At 40.4% G+C, this 14,356-nt stretch overlaps 1 protein-coding gene across 1 annotated transcript in view; it reads left to right on the top strand.

Annotated features, from left to right (window-relative positions):
• THNSL1 (threonine synthase like 1) overlaps positions 1-14,356 on the top strand; it is a 23,886-nt gene extending 9,530 nt beyond the window's left edge. The window contains exons 5-6 of the transcript XR_014690605.1: positions 2,381-10,924; positions 13,859-14,356. The gene's annotated coding sequence lies outside the window, so the exon portion shown is untranslated. The remainder of the gene's footprint in view (positions 1-2,380; positions 10,925-13,858) is intronic.

The following is a 14,356-nucleotide window of genomic DNA, read 5'->3' as shown; positions in this document are numbered from 1 at the left end:
GGTAGCTGCAACGTACAGTCCTCTCTCTTGCTTTGACCTGCTGGGCCTGGAGGAATGGGAGAGGAGAAAAAATTTCCAGTGTGCTCACTGCTGTGACTGGCTGTGGGGTATAGGATAGGACAGTAAGGGAAGCAATCTTTGCCCTTTCCCAGCCCAGCTTCTCTAAATGTCATTCAGCAAAATACCGTAGTTCAACAAACATTGTGCAGGTTTTTTTCTCGCTGTGTTACAGAAGATTCAAAGGTCATTAACTGTTCAGAGTGAACACAAGTACTGTTTTTTGTTGTTTGCAGACATTGTACACCTTGAATTCTGTCACATAATATTTTCTATAAGAAAAAATGGTGTACTTATGATGCACCAAAGCAAATCTACATTCTAATGGTTAGTAGGATTCTCAAAGGTGTTTGGGTTTGATGTACACAGTTTGCTCCTATTTGCTTAAAGATGGGATTTTGCAGTCTAAATCAATGTCAGCCAGGTTTACAGAGAGTGGGAGCATGTATATATATGCATTTTTACTGGCTTTGTTGGCCTGGAGTGATAGCATAGCTTTAGTTAAGCTATTTTCTGTATAAATAAATCTTTGAACACTGCCACATGAAAAATCTTAAAGGCAAATGTAACGAGGAACGGTTTGTAACACCTATATTTACACTTTCCATTATAAAAGTATTTATATGGAAAATGCTTTGTAGTTCTTGCAGACGTACCAGCTGCTCATTGCTTGCCTTTATAGAATCACTACGGTTGGAAAAGGCCTCCAAGATCATCTGGTCCAACCGTCCCCCTACGACCCTCACCCACTAAACCATGTCCCTAAGCACCACATCCAACCTTTCCTTAAACACCCCCAGGGATGGTGACGCCACCACCTCCCTGGGCAACCTGTCCCAGTGCCTGACTGCTCTTCCTGAGCAGAAATGTCTCCTCATTTCCAACCTGAACCTCCCCTGGCACAACTTGAGGCCATTCCCTTGTGAGAAGAGGCCGACCCGCAGCTCCCCACAGCTTCCTTTCAGGAAGCTGTAGAGAGCAATGAGGTCTCCCCTGAGCCTTCTCTTCTCCAGACCGAACAACCCCAATTCCCTCAGCCACTCCTCACAGGATTTGTGCTCCAGGCCCTTCACCAGCTTCGTAGCCCTTCCCTGGACATGCTCCAGGGCCTCGATGTCCTTGTAGCGAGGGGCCCAAAGCTGAACGCAGCACTCGAGGTGCGGCCTGGTCCCACTCGTCATGGTGACAGTGATTTTTGGTAAAGTGTCAACAGAGCAGTGAGGCTTGATTTCAGAAGAGAATTCTGTTTTCTTGGTGTGAATTTAAAAAGAATTGTTAGTTATGTTTTTGAGATGATGGGATATTTTAGCAGATGGAACTCTGAATGGAAGAGTCTTGTTTTTCAACACATCAACTGTGCTCTTCGAAGACATCAGGAATGCACATTGTTATTAAGTATATCATGTTTGCATGCCTCAAGTATGTGTGTAGTTGTTTGTTTCTACTGCATTCCTTCTAAATAAACACAGCAGGATCAATGATGTAGCATTTCTTTGCAGATATGGTCTTATCAGTTTGATACAAAGGAAATCCTCTGAGAGAGGTAGTTTCAGAGTTTCGTATTCTTAAATCTCAAAAAAAAAAATGTGCTCCTTTATGAGTTTACCTGAATGCTAGGTATATGGTAATCGATCTAGTGATTTCCCTCTGCTGAGACTGACAGATGTGAGATATTTCACAGCATCCTGGAAGGAAAGTATGTAAAAACAAAACAAAACCACACAAACAAAGAACAACAACAAGAAACATTAAAAAAAAAAAAAAAAAGACACAAAAATAGCAAATGTCTAAACACTTTATTTGGTTTGCATCACAGATTTAACTGGTGCTGTGTGGAAAGTCTGTCCTCTGCAGAATTTTTATTGAAAATGAAATATATTCCAGTTACATCTTTCTCTTATTCATACTTAGTTCAATGGAGGTGATAAACTGGTTGTCTGGTGACAGTTGGCTTAGAGAGCAGTGCTTTGGTTTACTTGGAGTGTGATTTCAAGGTTCTGGGTATGTAAACCATACTTTTGAATGGATGAAATACTAATACAACGAGCTTTGAATTTCAGTAAATTAACATGAACAGGTAATTCCAAATGTATGTTAGCACTTTGAGAAGGAAGTAAATGTTACTGTGTTTTTTCATAATACTTAATAAAACATGTGCAGCATGCTCATCAAAAGCGGGAAGCTGTTGCTTCAGCAAGATCTTTCAGAAGGCACCAGACTAAAAGCTATCAGTCACAGTCTTGCTCTCCAGCTTAGGTATTTTAACTGTCGAGGATCTTCAGGTGTACAGGTGGATCTAAACTGTTTTTGCCTTTTATTCCAGAAGACTTTATTCTCTGATGGCTCTTAAAGGTGATCTTCGGATACTTCCATGACTGGTGTAATAAAATGGATGCAAGGTTCGGAACAGAGCACAGAGTAGGAGGCTAATGCATAGGAAATAAAGTGGTAAGTGATTGACAGAATTAAGAAAGCACCTGATTTACTTGTTTATGTACAATTTAACTAAGTGGAGAAACCACAGTATTTTTTCCTGTGCTACAAAAGAATGCATTTTTTTTAATGGAAAGTGTATCCCAAGCTTTACAAAATCAGTTACATAGCAGAAACATTTTTGCTCTAATGTTTAGATATTTCATTACTGCTATTTGGAGTACCCTTAGATTTTCAAATCTAGATCCAAACCTTAATTTTTCTTTTATTTTAAATAACTTACTGCTATAGGAATATGTAAAGTATTATCATCCAATTTAGAATTCATCATGATGCTAATTGAGATCTGAAAATGTAATTCTGAAAGGACAGCTGTGACTGCGCAGATTTGTTACATGAGTTCACTCAGGTTTTGGTTATTAATCATCAGTTTGTTGAGAACACAAAGGAAGGTTTAACAATGAGTGCTCAAGTCTGCGGATGCCACAAAATTTAAATACCGAGGAGCCACTTAAACAGAGTAGGATGAATTATTTAGTAGGGAGCTGTGAAAAATCTGCATTTTACCATGGCCTAAAGTAGAACAATGTCTCTAGGAGCAGAGGCTTGAGGTCATACTTACCGAACAGACCACTGTGTTGTAGGGAATGCTGACTTTGAAGAGTGCCTGGAGGTGGGGTGCATGCTCAGCTGAACTTGAATTGTCAGCATGCCTTGTGGCCAAACAGACCAGTGAGATTTTCAGGTCTAGAAATGGGAATGTTGACAGGAAGGTAATGCTGCTGTCTGTATTTCACTTTGATACAACCTTTTCCAAGAATGCTGTGCCTAACTTTTCCAGTAATACTAGAAAATTGGACAGAAAAGAGTTGTAAGAGCAATAAAAAGATTAAAAAGGTAATGTCACAAGAGTCTTGGTAAATAGAATCTGCTTAAGTTTAATGAAAGGAAAGTTAGCATAGAAGAAAATTATTGAAGCAAAAGCCTATTAATAAAATAAAGGTCTCTTCAGTCTAGCAGAGGAGAAGTGATCGAGTGATTGTAAATACAGCTAGACACATTGCAAGAAGTAAAGGCAGTTAACAGATTGGTAAAGTTTTATCTAGTCTGGAAGTACTAGATGGTTTTCTGAACAGATGTGATTTGATAGAGGAGAAATTCAGGCGAGCCAGATCCATGTTATGCAAGAGGTCAAGCTAAATAATCACAGCAGTCCTTTTTGGCTGCCCCAGGAGTAACTTACATGCTAACAGAAGTATGAACAATGTTTCACAGAGGCCTGCCTGAGCGTTAAAGATTGCAAACTCATTTCAGTTCTGCTCTACTGTTACCAGTACAAAGAACAAGCTGTGCTCTAAATGGGCTACTGGATATGTTTAGCCTTGTTCTTTCTGCCACTAGAGAATTGCAAATGGTCTACTAATGCACATCCTGACTTGACTCATGGCTATTAGGATATGGCTCATTAGTTTTAAATTTCATTATACAATATGTGTTGTGATGGTTTGTGTAATGCATACTTTCATTATGAAAATTATGTGAACATAAGTAGTAGGGAATTGCCTATGAAAATGTCAGCTGTATTGAATGTAGCTATTGATTATTTGTTTTTCTCAGCTTTTAAAAATTAGACGTCTCTTAGAGATTATTAGATGCTTTTGGACCCCTTCTTTCTATTCTTGTTTACCTGGCATTTCTCTGTGCTTTAGTGAGCGATTTGTGATCCAACAGCCATTTTCAATTCATTTTCAGCTCACGATAAGATCTGTTTAAGACAAATTGAAACATCCAGTGTTTCCTTTTTATAGTTCAACTTGACCTTTTGTATAGCAACCAGAGATGTTCCATAAAGCTTAGCAGAGGTAGTATGTGCAAAAGGGTTCTTTTCTAGAAATGTTTTGAGAAAAATGCTCGTATTTTCTTACGTTTGAAACTAATCCACTAAGTTATATCTAAATAAAGTAGGCATTAAGTGGGCTCTTTTTTTATTATTTATTTATTTATTTTTTTACTAAATGCATGTGCAATCTGTTTCTGTTTAAAATGCTAATAAATGCATACCATCTCCTAATGAAAGTTGTGCTCCCTGCATAATTAATTAGCATTGTATACAGATGAGGAAGGGAAATCCATATTCACAGACATTTTCATCCAGAATGGTTAATAAATGAATAGCGTAGATTTTGAAGGGTCATATATGAGTACCTCATTTCTGTATAAACTATATTTAGCAGGTAAAAATTTAGCTAAGTTTACCTGGAGTCGTGGTTATATACAGTTTTAACCACAAGATGGCATTCCTAACAGAAATTTGCTAGACAGTTTTCTGCAGTTTTTGAAGGCTATCAAATTAAAGGCCATCATAAGCACTTGTGATGTTATACAAGCCTTTTATGTTTTCATTTTTTAGAAAACCTAATTAATAGAAATTTGACTAAAACTCTGTTGTAAGAAACCTTCGTGTTCATTGATATGTGGGGTATATAGAATTTTATGATGGTTCCAGGTCAAAGAAACACATTAATTCATAGCATTGTATACTGTTAGAGACTTTTCAACTGTAAATCTTGAAACAATTTTGCTTTAATACAAACAAATACATTCAATTCTTTATTATTTAAATAAAGAGCGCATGTAATGCCATTATCGTACATGCAAACCCCATTTCTTCGGGCTTTAGAATGTGATGTAGGGTATGGGGTTTGTATTGAGTTTTGGTATAAGAAAGAGCAGATAACTGTATTCAAAGAAAACCACAGTATAAATACTGTGCCCTGCTGTGCAGGGAGGATTATTCATAGCTTAATGTTGAAATGACCAACCAATGTATTTTCAAATACTCGTCATTCAGACTTGATAACAGAGCCCACAGGCAGGTCTGCTTTCTTTCAGGCTTTACCTTTTTTGGTTTATTATTATCTTTGCGTGCTAAAAGCCAATACTCTGTTTTTCTTTTTCCTTAAATTAAATGCAATCATGAACAGAGCATAATACAACCCACCAAACCAATACAAATACACCAGGGACATGCTTATTATACTTACGTTTCTTTTTCTGTGGTTAAAGTCCTCATTTTACCTTGCTTATTTTTGCTGACTCTGTAAGATCAGACGTGAGCTAAGTAATCATTCTAGCTAGTGCCCTAGTTGCTTTGGTTTGGAAAAAAGACATTACCTTAAGTTCATGCTTAAACTGGAATCAAATGCAGTTTGGGTAATTTTTTTATCAAGTCTATTTCAAGTCAACAGAGAGAGCTATAATAGACTACATTTCCTTGTCTTGGTAGTTTTAGATTTGTGGTACAGAAACTTTTGTGGCCTTAGAATATCTTCTCTAATGCTTGTGTACATTTCCTACTAATCCTTCTGCTCCATGTGCCACTCCCGCTGATGCATCAGCCCCTCTGGTTTTGGTTCCTGTTGTTTACCACAGCTGAGTGGACAGAGAAGTGGCTGCCTCCGTTCCTGACACTAATGACAATCTTCGCTGAGTGAGCGGGTACTGCTTTGACATTCAGCAGCTGTTCTTTTCCTTAACATGCTGTTATACCTGTATCATCTCTCCGAGGTGGCTGTGCAAAACAAAATATGAAATACTGTCTGCTGAATACAATTGTCAGAAAAACAAAACAAAACACATGTTTTTGTAGTTATCAGGTCGGTAGAAACTACCTGCCGGTAGGACGTGGCACAAGGACTGCAGAGGCAGACCTTGTGAGTTAATAATATCTGGAGCTGACTACCAGTAAATTTTTAAGGTCTGAACGCTTCCTACATGCTGCAAGTTTTCAAGAAGTATGGTGAAATGGAAATGACTATTTCAAGGATGTGGAAAAGGCGCTAGGAAGGAACTTATACATGATAATTATGAAATCAATGTTGATAAGAAAGTAAATGATTTGTAATACTGATTTGTTGCCATTACTTTTTCAAGTTAAATTACACACAGAATTTTCTTTTTTTGTAATTTGGCATGGCACTAGTTGAGTAGATGTGGACAGGTTTCCACAGAGAAGAGCAAGAAGCATATCCTACAGAGGAGGTTTTTAAAAAGGAAAACCCCAAATACTAAGGAAAGCAACATCCTCTGCTCTCAAAGGCTGATGGTTGGCACGTGGAAAGGGCTTATCCTGGAGAACTGTCAGTAAGCAGTACACACAACTTAACAGGCGAAATGAGTTAATCAAGGCAAAAGCACAGTTTAGGGTCCCCAGAAATGCTGTAATGAACAGGATATGATGGACACAACCAGTGGAAATCAGTGATCTCAGCCATTTCTCGTGCTGCTTCTGGGACATCTTATGATGTCAGATCAGATGGGTATGTACTCCTGCTCCCAGAAAAGGGGAAATAATGAAACCAAACTTGTGCTTTTGTCTGAGGATCTCTCAGTTAGGTGACAGCCACGGAGAGATCATATAACCAAGCCCTTGCATATAATGCTGTCAGAAAAAAATGGCCATAATGGCTGCTGTCAAATAGTAGGACTAATATTTCATAAAGGATCTGCAAATTACTTTGCTGGTACAAAGCACGTCAGGGGCTAATTTAATGCAGCTTATTGTTTGTGAGAGGTTGATTATGAATGTTTGGATTGCATCTTATATAACTGCTGCTGGATAAGCATTGCTATGAATAAGTGTGAACTGGGAAAGAAAAATGTGATATTGGGAATAGTAACCACAAGCATTATTGCTTCCCATATGTAACAAACATGCCTAGGGCAAGCAAGCACAATTACCGATAGAAGCTGTGTTTGTTCATGCAAGTGATTTTATTGTTCTGAGTGATTTATCACTCTGGGTTACGTTTTTGATGAAAGATTTTTCTCGAATAATCGTACTGCTAATGAAATCTTCAGTAAGTGACCAGGATCGCCTACTGGAAGGAAGTTGGGTTTATGAAGTTCTTCCATGAGGTTTTTAAGAAGGCAGGGTGCAAAGGGTCACGGTGCAACACAGTTTGCTTTCACAAGCTGGTAACATCATGTCTTCCACTCTCTTTTTGACATCCTCAGTGTTGGAAATCTAGAAGTATGTGTTTTTGAAAGTAGTCAGTTACTGTCATATAATCCCAAACTATGCTTTGTGCAAGCACTCACACCATTGTATTTTAGCACTAGTATCAAAGCACTATGTTGGAGTCTCTGAATTTACACTGGGTGCTGAAGATATGACTACTGAAAACAGAAAGGCAACCCTCATGTTCCTTTATGAAAAGCAAAGAGATGTTACATTTTTGAGCTGTTACAGCTACTTTTCAAATCTGGATTGCAGGACATGTGCAGCACCTGAATCGCCAGCACCTCTGTTCCTCGGGCCCCTTGATTGCTGGTGATAAAGCTCCTACTGATTTCTTTATGTTGTGAAAATAGATGGTTGTAAGCACTGGTCCCTTCCCTCTCTACAGCACCTGAATAGAAAACAGGCACAATTATCTGCTGTATTACACTGGCAGTGGAATTACTGTACTAAAGATGTCATACACGGTCAACCTCTTTTGCAAACGCAGAGTGGCAAAACTGAGCCAGAAGATCCTGAGTGCCAAGTGAACTTTCCTGCTCTGCACAGAACCGCTGCGAAAGCTAGATGGAAACTACTTCACAAACTACTAAGATCTCTCTAGTGCCCGGCATCATAAATTGTTACTCATTTCCGCAAGGCACAGCTGACAGCTGACAGCGGGAAATGAAGAAATAAAAACTACATTTTTTTTTTTTTTTTATTCCATCCAAAATGAAATTTGCCTTCTGTGAGCACTTAGCTTGTTGTGCCAAGCTTAGGAGGTGAAGAGTGGGTCTGCTACCTCCTGGTGGGGGCTGGTTCTTGGTAATTTTCAGTCAGTTCAGGGGCAGCAGAAGCCACATCTCTAGTGATGAGTTTTTGTTCCTTGTATTAATTGCATGATCTGCTTCACTGATCAAATTGTGTATAAATGGAACAGCCTAAAAGTAATTGTACAGCTGAGAAGCTGACAAGTTATTGTGCCTTATGGCTACTGCAGCCATGTGGTAAGGACCAACAAGGCAAAAATTGGTATCTTTAACCTCCCGTATCCCCTAACTTTCCCCTATGAACTGCCTGTCACCCTAATTTGTCATTTTGATCAATTTATGAAAGCAACTTTATGTGGTGGCCTCCAATTTTCCAGAGACAACTGCCCAGTCCGTCCCATGTTCCTGATTTCCCTGCTGTTGGTACTGTATTTCCTTTTCTTCCCCCCTCCATTTTCACATCTGATGTTGGTAGTGATGGTGTGGTTTATAGGTCTGTTTTTACAGGGTAGGGAGATTAATATGGAGAAGAAATAAGCCACATAACAGCAATGTTTGGAGTGTCATTGAGACCGCCTTGATAATTTTTTTTTTGCTTGCAAAGCAGATGTCTGTAACACACTCAGACTCGTCACCATCACATATTATCATGAAGCCATTTTAGCATAATCATTTTTAATTTATGTATTTCCTCTCCACAGAAGAATTTAAAATTAGTCTTTGTAGAGTAAATTTAGCTCTCTCTTACAACTTAAAGTACCAGAATAGCATTGTTTAAAAAGCAAACAAACACAAATACATGTCTTGCAATGGGAATTTTGTGGTTAATACAATAAAGTTTCTTTCAGGCTGCTTGCTTGGACTGCAAGTCAAGAGTTTTATTTCCCTTCTGTTATCAGGTATCGCTTGAAATGTTCACACCTAAGTTCTGAGAACTGCATTGTTGTTAACTCTGCTTTTGACAGCTCTCAGCAGGATTTTACCACTTCTGAACAGAAGGAAAGGTGCACGTACGCAACAATTTTCAGCGAAATGGAAAACCAGAAGACATTATTTTGTTACCGTAACTTCACCCAAGAGCAGAAGAGGCAAATATGCATGAGTGTGCTGATATTTGATAAGCTGGTATCTTTCTCAGAAAGCTTGAAAGTGGTAATTTTTGCAGCTCTTCCTTTTGTTCAGATTGATTAAGGTATGCTTTATTCTTTTCCTGCTTTCCTTCTCACCAAATTTGTAAGTAAATGACACAAAAGAGAAGAGCTATTTTTAAAATCAGACTTCAATATATTGAAGGCAAATAGGGGGGGAAAGCAGAAAAAGTCAGATCTAGTGAACAGTCAGAAGCTGGACACAGTTCGACCAAGTACTTGTGAATAAAAGCCCAAGATTGGAAGTCTGACCCCTTGAACAATTCATTTAAACAGGGCCATGGTGATAACACAGGCCACCTCCAGCTTTAAAATCACACTAAAAAAGTGGAGCTGCGGTTTTCTTGAGAGACTTGTGTAAATTCCTGACTAAGCCAGATACCAGGGAAACCCCCCTACTTTGGCAATAATTCTAAGATGAAAAAAGAAAGCTTTGGAAAAAAAATTAAACTCAGAAGTTGTTTTTTAATATGGGATGAGCATTGATACTTTATCAGTCTGTTTAACTGGTGCTGTGTGACTTCTTCCAGATTGTGGATGTTCTCAGGTTGTCTTGTTCAGTTTGCTCTGTGTTTTGAGAGACAGAAAATGTGAGAAAATGAATATGTATGCACAAAAAAAAAATAAAGTATACGTGTATAGGTGATACATATTTCAGTATGCACAGAATATCATGTCCATTGTGAACGTCATCGTGTGTGATGCATCTCAGAAGCCGTGCCAAAGGAAGTGTGCATCCCCGTGGGCACCAGGCTGCCGCATCCGCGGGCTCAGGTGGGATGAGGCAGTTGGCCCCAGGGACACCACGCTTGCTGACAGGGCTCAAAACAGCAGCTGCACAAGTGACGAGAGCATCACCGCACAGATCTGGCACTCTCTGTGGCTCCCCTATGTGCACCGTGCCCGCTTGCTTCTCATTTTGGTTACTCGACCGGGTGCAGCACTGTTCTGCTAGGCAGTGGCACTGTACAGCTCCCGGTGTTTGCCAGAGCCTCCTCGCTAAATGGCAGCTCTTGGAGTCATCCAAACCCTGCCTCTGGCCTCCGCGGTGCCCTGCTGCATGGGTAGAAGGGGCTGCAGCTTTGGTTCCTCACCTACTTGACATCTTATGTGAAAACTTGCTACCACCTATTGATTTTTATGCACCTTGACAGATGTGTGTTGCTCAGATAAGACAACCTGTGAGGACTTGTGCTGATGTTCTTGGTTGTTTTGACAGCACTGAGATACTTTCCTTAAGGAATATAAAAGCTGTGCTGCTAATAAGAAGCAACAGAAACCACATTGCAAGCTTTTCTCTCTCTCCCCTCCCTTTTCCACATTTTTTCTGCACTGTTCCTCACCTCATTTGCTCCCTCTTGAACTGTCTGAGTGATGCTTCTCCAATCAGCCCCTCATCAAACCGAAGTGCCTCTTGGTGCCCTTCACCCCTTGCTCCCACTTCCCATGGCCAAGTAACGTGGATCCCGTCAGCCCTGAGGCTCACCTGCCCTGGTTGTCCCTTCTTAAACCAGGTGAGTCAGGCCAGGGGGGAAGGACATGGGACTAAGAGAGACTGCCTGGATAATTTGGGCTGGACTGGAAGTATAAATTGGTTCTCTCTACTTTCATTTTTATTTTTCATTTTGATTTTTGCTTTTAAATGAAGGTTCAAACAGAAAATGGATGGCAATTTAGCTGCTCCCGAGTCAGTTCTGAGGACCCAGTTTAAATTGGGGTTTATCTCTGCTTTTGCTTAGGGCATCCACTCTGGCATGTACTCCAAGTTACATTTTATTCACTAGAAACAATCAGACAAATCCTGCTACATTTTTATCGTAGGATATAATGACACTGTGTGGATTTCAGCTGTAACTTCAGATGCAGGAACAATCCTTGCTGCTTGCCAACTGTTATTCAAAGGAAAACCTTAATGGTTGGAAAAAATAAACGTTCAGGGAGATTAGAGATATGAATTTGTAATTGGAGTGATTAAGAAATTCCTTCAGCGTGTTCTTAACAAAAGAGAGGAATAAACAAGTGATGGAAAACCAACCCAGAGGCAGGCGCAAAAGACAGGAAAGCGATCATATGCAAGGAAGAAAGGTCATAACTTGTTAATGTAGTGAGCTTGTTTGAGGATATTAATGTTACGGTGTACAAGGGGAGTGCAATAGCTTTTGAGAGCATTTGGCAAAACTTCAGATCAGAGTACAATGTTCGTGATGCAGAGTAATGGAGTAAGTGGAAAGTTGGCTCCTGAGCTACAAAGCAGGAAACAAAAAGTAGCTGTAAAAAGGAGTTGGTATTCCAACCCCCCCCCCCCTTTTTTTTTTTTTTTTTTTTTTCAATATGGAAAGAAATTAGGCAGTTGTGCTGGAAAGCTCATTATTACAGAGAGATGCGACCTCAGCTTGGGCTACAAACTTAGTTCTTGGGTGATTTTCCCTCTGCAGCTGTACAACAACAGCCCACGAATGCCAAGTGCAAGGTATCAGTGCGACATGATGGGGAGAGGTCTCTGAAACTGCAAGGTGTGAGCTAGACTTAGGCAAAAGACTGGGAAAGACATCCTGGGAACTGCCCTGCCAGCTCGATTAAATCTCTCAGGAGCCTGGAGAAGTGTGGCTTTGTGCAGAAGACAGAGACAAAGGCTTCCTAGTCCTGCTGTGAGCTCCTTCTCTGCAGCAGCTGCTGCTGCCCAGGCTCCTCTAAGCCACTTGGTCTGTGTTTGGTGTAAGCTGAAGCCAGAGGTTGTTGCATGGTCATACTAGTGTTTATTATTCTGTGTTTGCTGAGCAGGTAGGCAAAAGGCATGTTTTGAAGGGCCTTGTAGCAGTCTGGCAACTGGAAAACAAATGAGCCTCTTCTGCAGCCCACTGCGTGACACCCTGCTGTCCTTAGCTGCCTCCTCTGAACTTGGATTCGCTAAATTCCCAGCCACGTCTGGGCTCGAGGAACACATTATGAAGCACAAAGGAGAGCAGGTGGTCCTGTGCAACCCTGTTTGTGCTCATCCTGGTCCAAGAGATTGGCTTGGGGGGTGGCAGGGATCTGCGGGCGTACACACAATCCATCACCTGTGCTTCTGACGGACGGCGAGGAGCTGCTCCAGCTGCTGCTCGGCTTCAGATGGGCTTTGAAATATAGGTGGCTTGAAGGACGTATGAGTTTTTCTTTCACGATAACAAAAATCAGCATTTTGTTCTCCTATCTGTACAGTTAAGGCAATTTCCTACAAGCGGTGATAATTTCAGAGCAGTTTCTGCCTTGTGATTGATACATAAATGAGATGATTATTTTTGGCAGTGCTGCTTGATTTTATTATTATAACAGAGAGAATCGCAGCTAATTCTCTGTTTGCTGAGGTTTTTAATGCATCCTCTGCACTAAAACACCTTGAGTCACCAGACAAAGGGGAAATAACACATTGCTGTGAGACAAAACCAGCGGTCCCCACTGGAGTAGACCATCCAGAGATCTGCCTCTTGCTCTCAGTAGCAGCCCTCATGCAACAAATAAATAAATAAATAAAATAAAATAAAAATAGCTCAAAGGCTATGATGGAAGATGCAGCAGAGATGCACTCTCTGTGTTTGCCAGGCACTTTTAGAGAAAGCTGTGAAAATTTACTCCTAATTGATCAAGGCTTTTGCAAACCTGAAAATGCCAAGGCTGACTTGGAGGATGTGGTCCTGGAGAGGCCAGATGCTGCCCATAGTGGCTGTTGCAGCCTCAGAAATAGGGTTGACCCTCCCAAAGCATCACCTGCATGGGATCTGGGGTCTCACATGGCTGCTGCACTGAGTGTGGGGCCGAGCCCTGCTCCCCAGCACTGCCCTGTCCCATCCTGTCCCCCTTGTCATGGTACTGTTGCCTCTCCCTGTGGTGCACAGCTTTGCCTACACTGCCAAGAGCTCTTGAGCCAGCCTGGCTATTTAGGGGAGAAAATAGTAGAAAACAATGAATAGATAAGGCAATATTTTATTTTGTAATAAATATTTGGAATACAGTTTCCAAACTTCATTTAAAAGTATATTGCAAGGAGAATCTGAACGTCCCTTGTAAATAATAAAGATGATGTTGTCCATTGGAAATGCAATCTGTAGCTTCTTTGAAGCTCGTTTTTTTAAGCATGATACAAATTACTCATTTCTTGCCCATTGCCTGACCACCTGGGTTACTCTGTAACATCAGCGTCTGCATCTGTACAAAGGGAGAAGCACTGCTGTGCATCTTTGGAGAAGAAACGGGGGTTTCAGAGTAAAGGGGTGATTTAAAGGCTGGATTTTACTTCACGTGATAGATCTGCAATCTGATTAGAGTGAGTTGTGAGACCACCATGGAACGCAGTGGAGCAATATTGGATTATTGCAAAATGCAGACTGGAAATTAATTACTTATTTATTACCTTTAAAATAATTATCTATGACATTCTCTGTTAACCCTTTCATTGTTGTCTCACACAGGCCAAAAGCTAGATACCCAACAAGTGACTCCGCATAAATTTGGACACGGACAGGACATGCTCATCTTTCTTTTCAAAGCAATTAAAATTCTCATTCACTCTTTCCATCTCTCTCATTCTTGCCACGTGTAATGAAGCAGAAAGACAACAAGGGACACGGTCACTGGGGATGCTTGTCAAGTCTGTGAGAAGCCGCAGAAGTTCCCTATTAATATCACTTGTGAAAACTTCCACAAAGAAATGCTGTGGTTCCAAGGTCAAGTGTTCAGCTGTGAGGAAACAACCGTGTCATAACTTCCCCGGCCACCTCAGCTCAGTTTCACCATATATAGCCTTTATAATATTTAATTACGTTATCACAGATAATAACCTCTTCAAGGTCTAACCATACTATCAGAGGAGTTTATCCTCAATATGAATGATTTTAGCCAGAAATGTATCAATTTATGTCTCAAAACTCTAAGAAAATGAAAATAAGGCATTGCATTTATAAACTTGA

The sequence above is a fragment of the Aythya ferina genome (genome assembly GCF_964211825.1).
Source record: "Aythya ferina genome assembly, chromosome: 2".
Classification (NCBI taxonomy): Eukaryota; Metazoa; Chordata; class Aves; order Anseriformes; family Anatidae; genus Aythya; species Aythya ferina.
The sequence above is the reverse complement of the archived record's forward strand: the minus strand, read 5'-3'. Positions and strand labels throughout refer to the sequence as shown.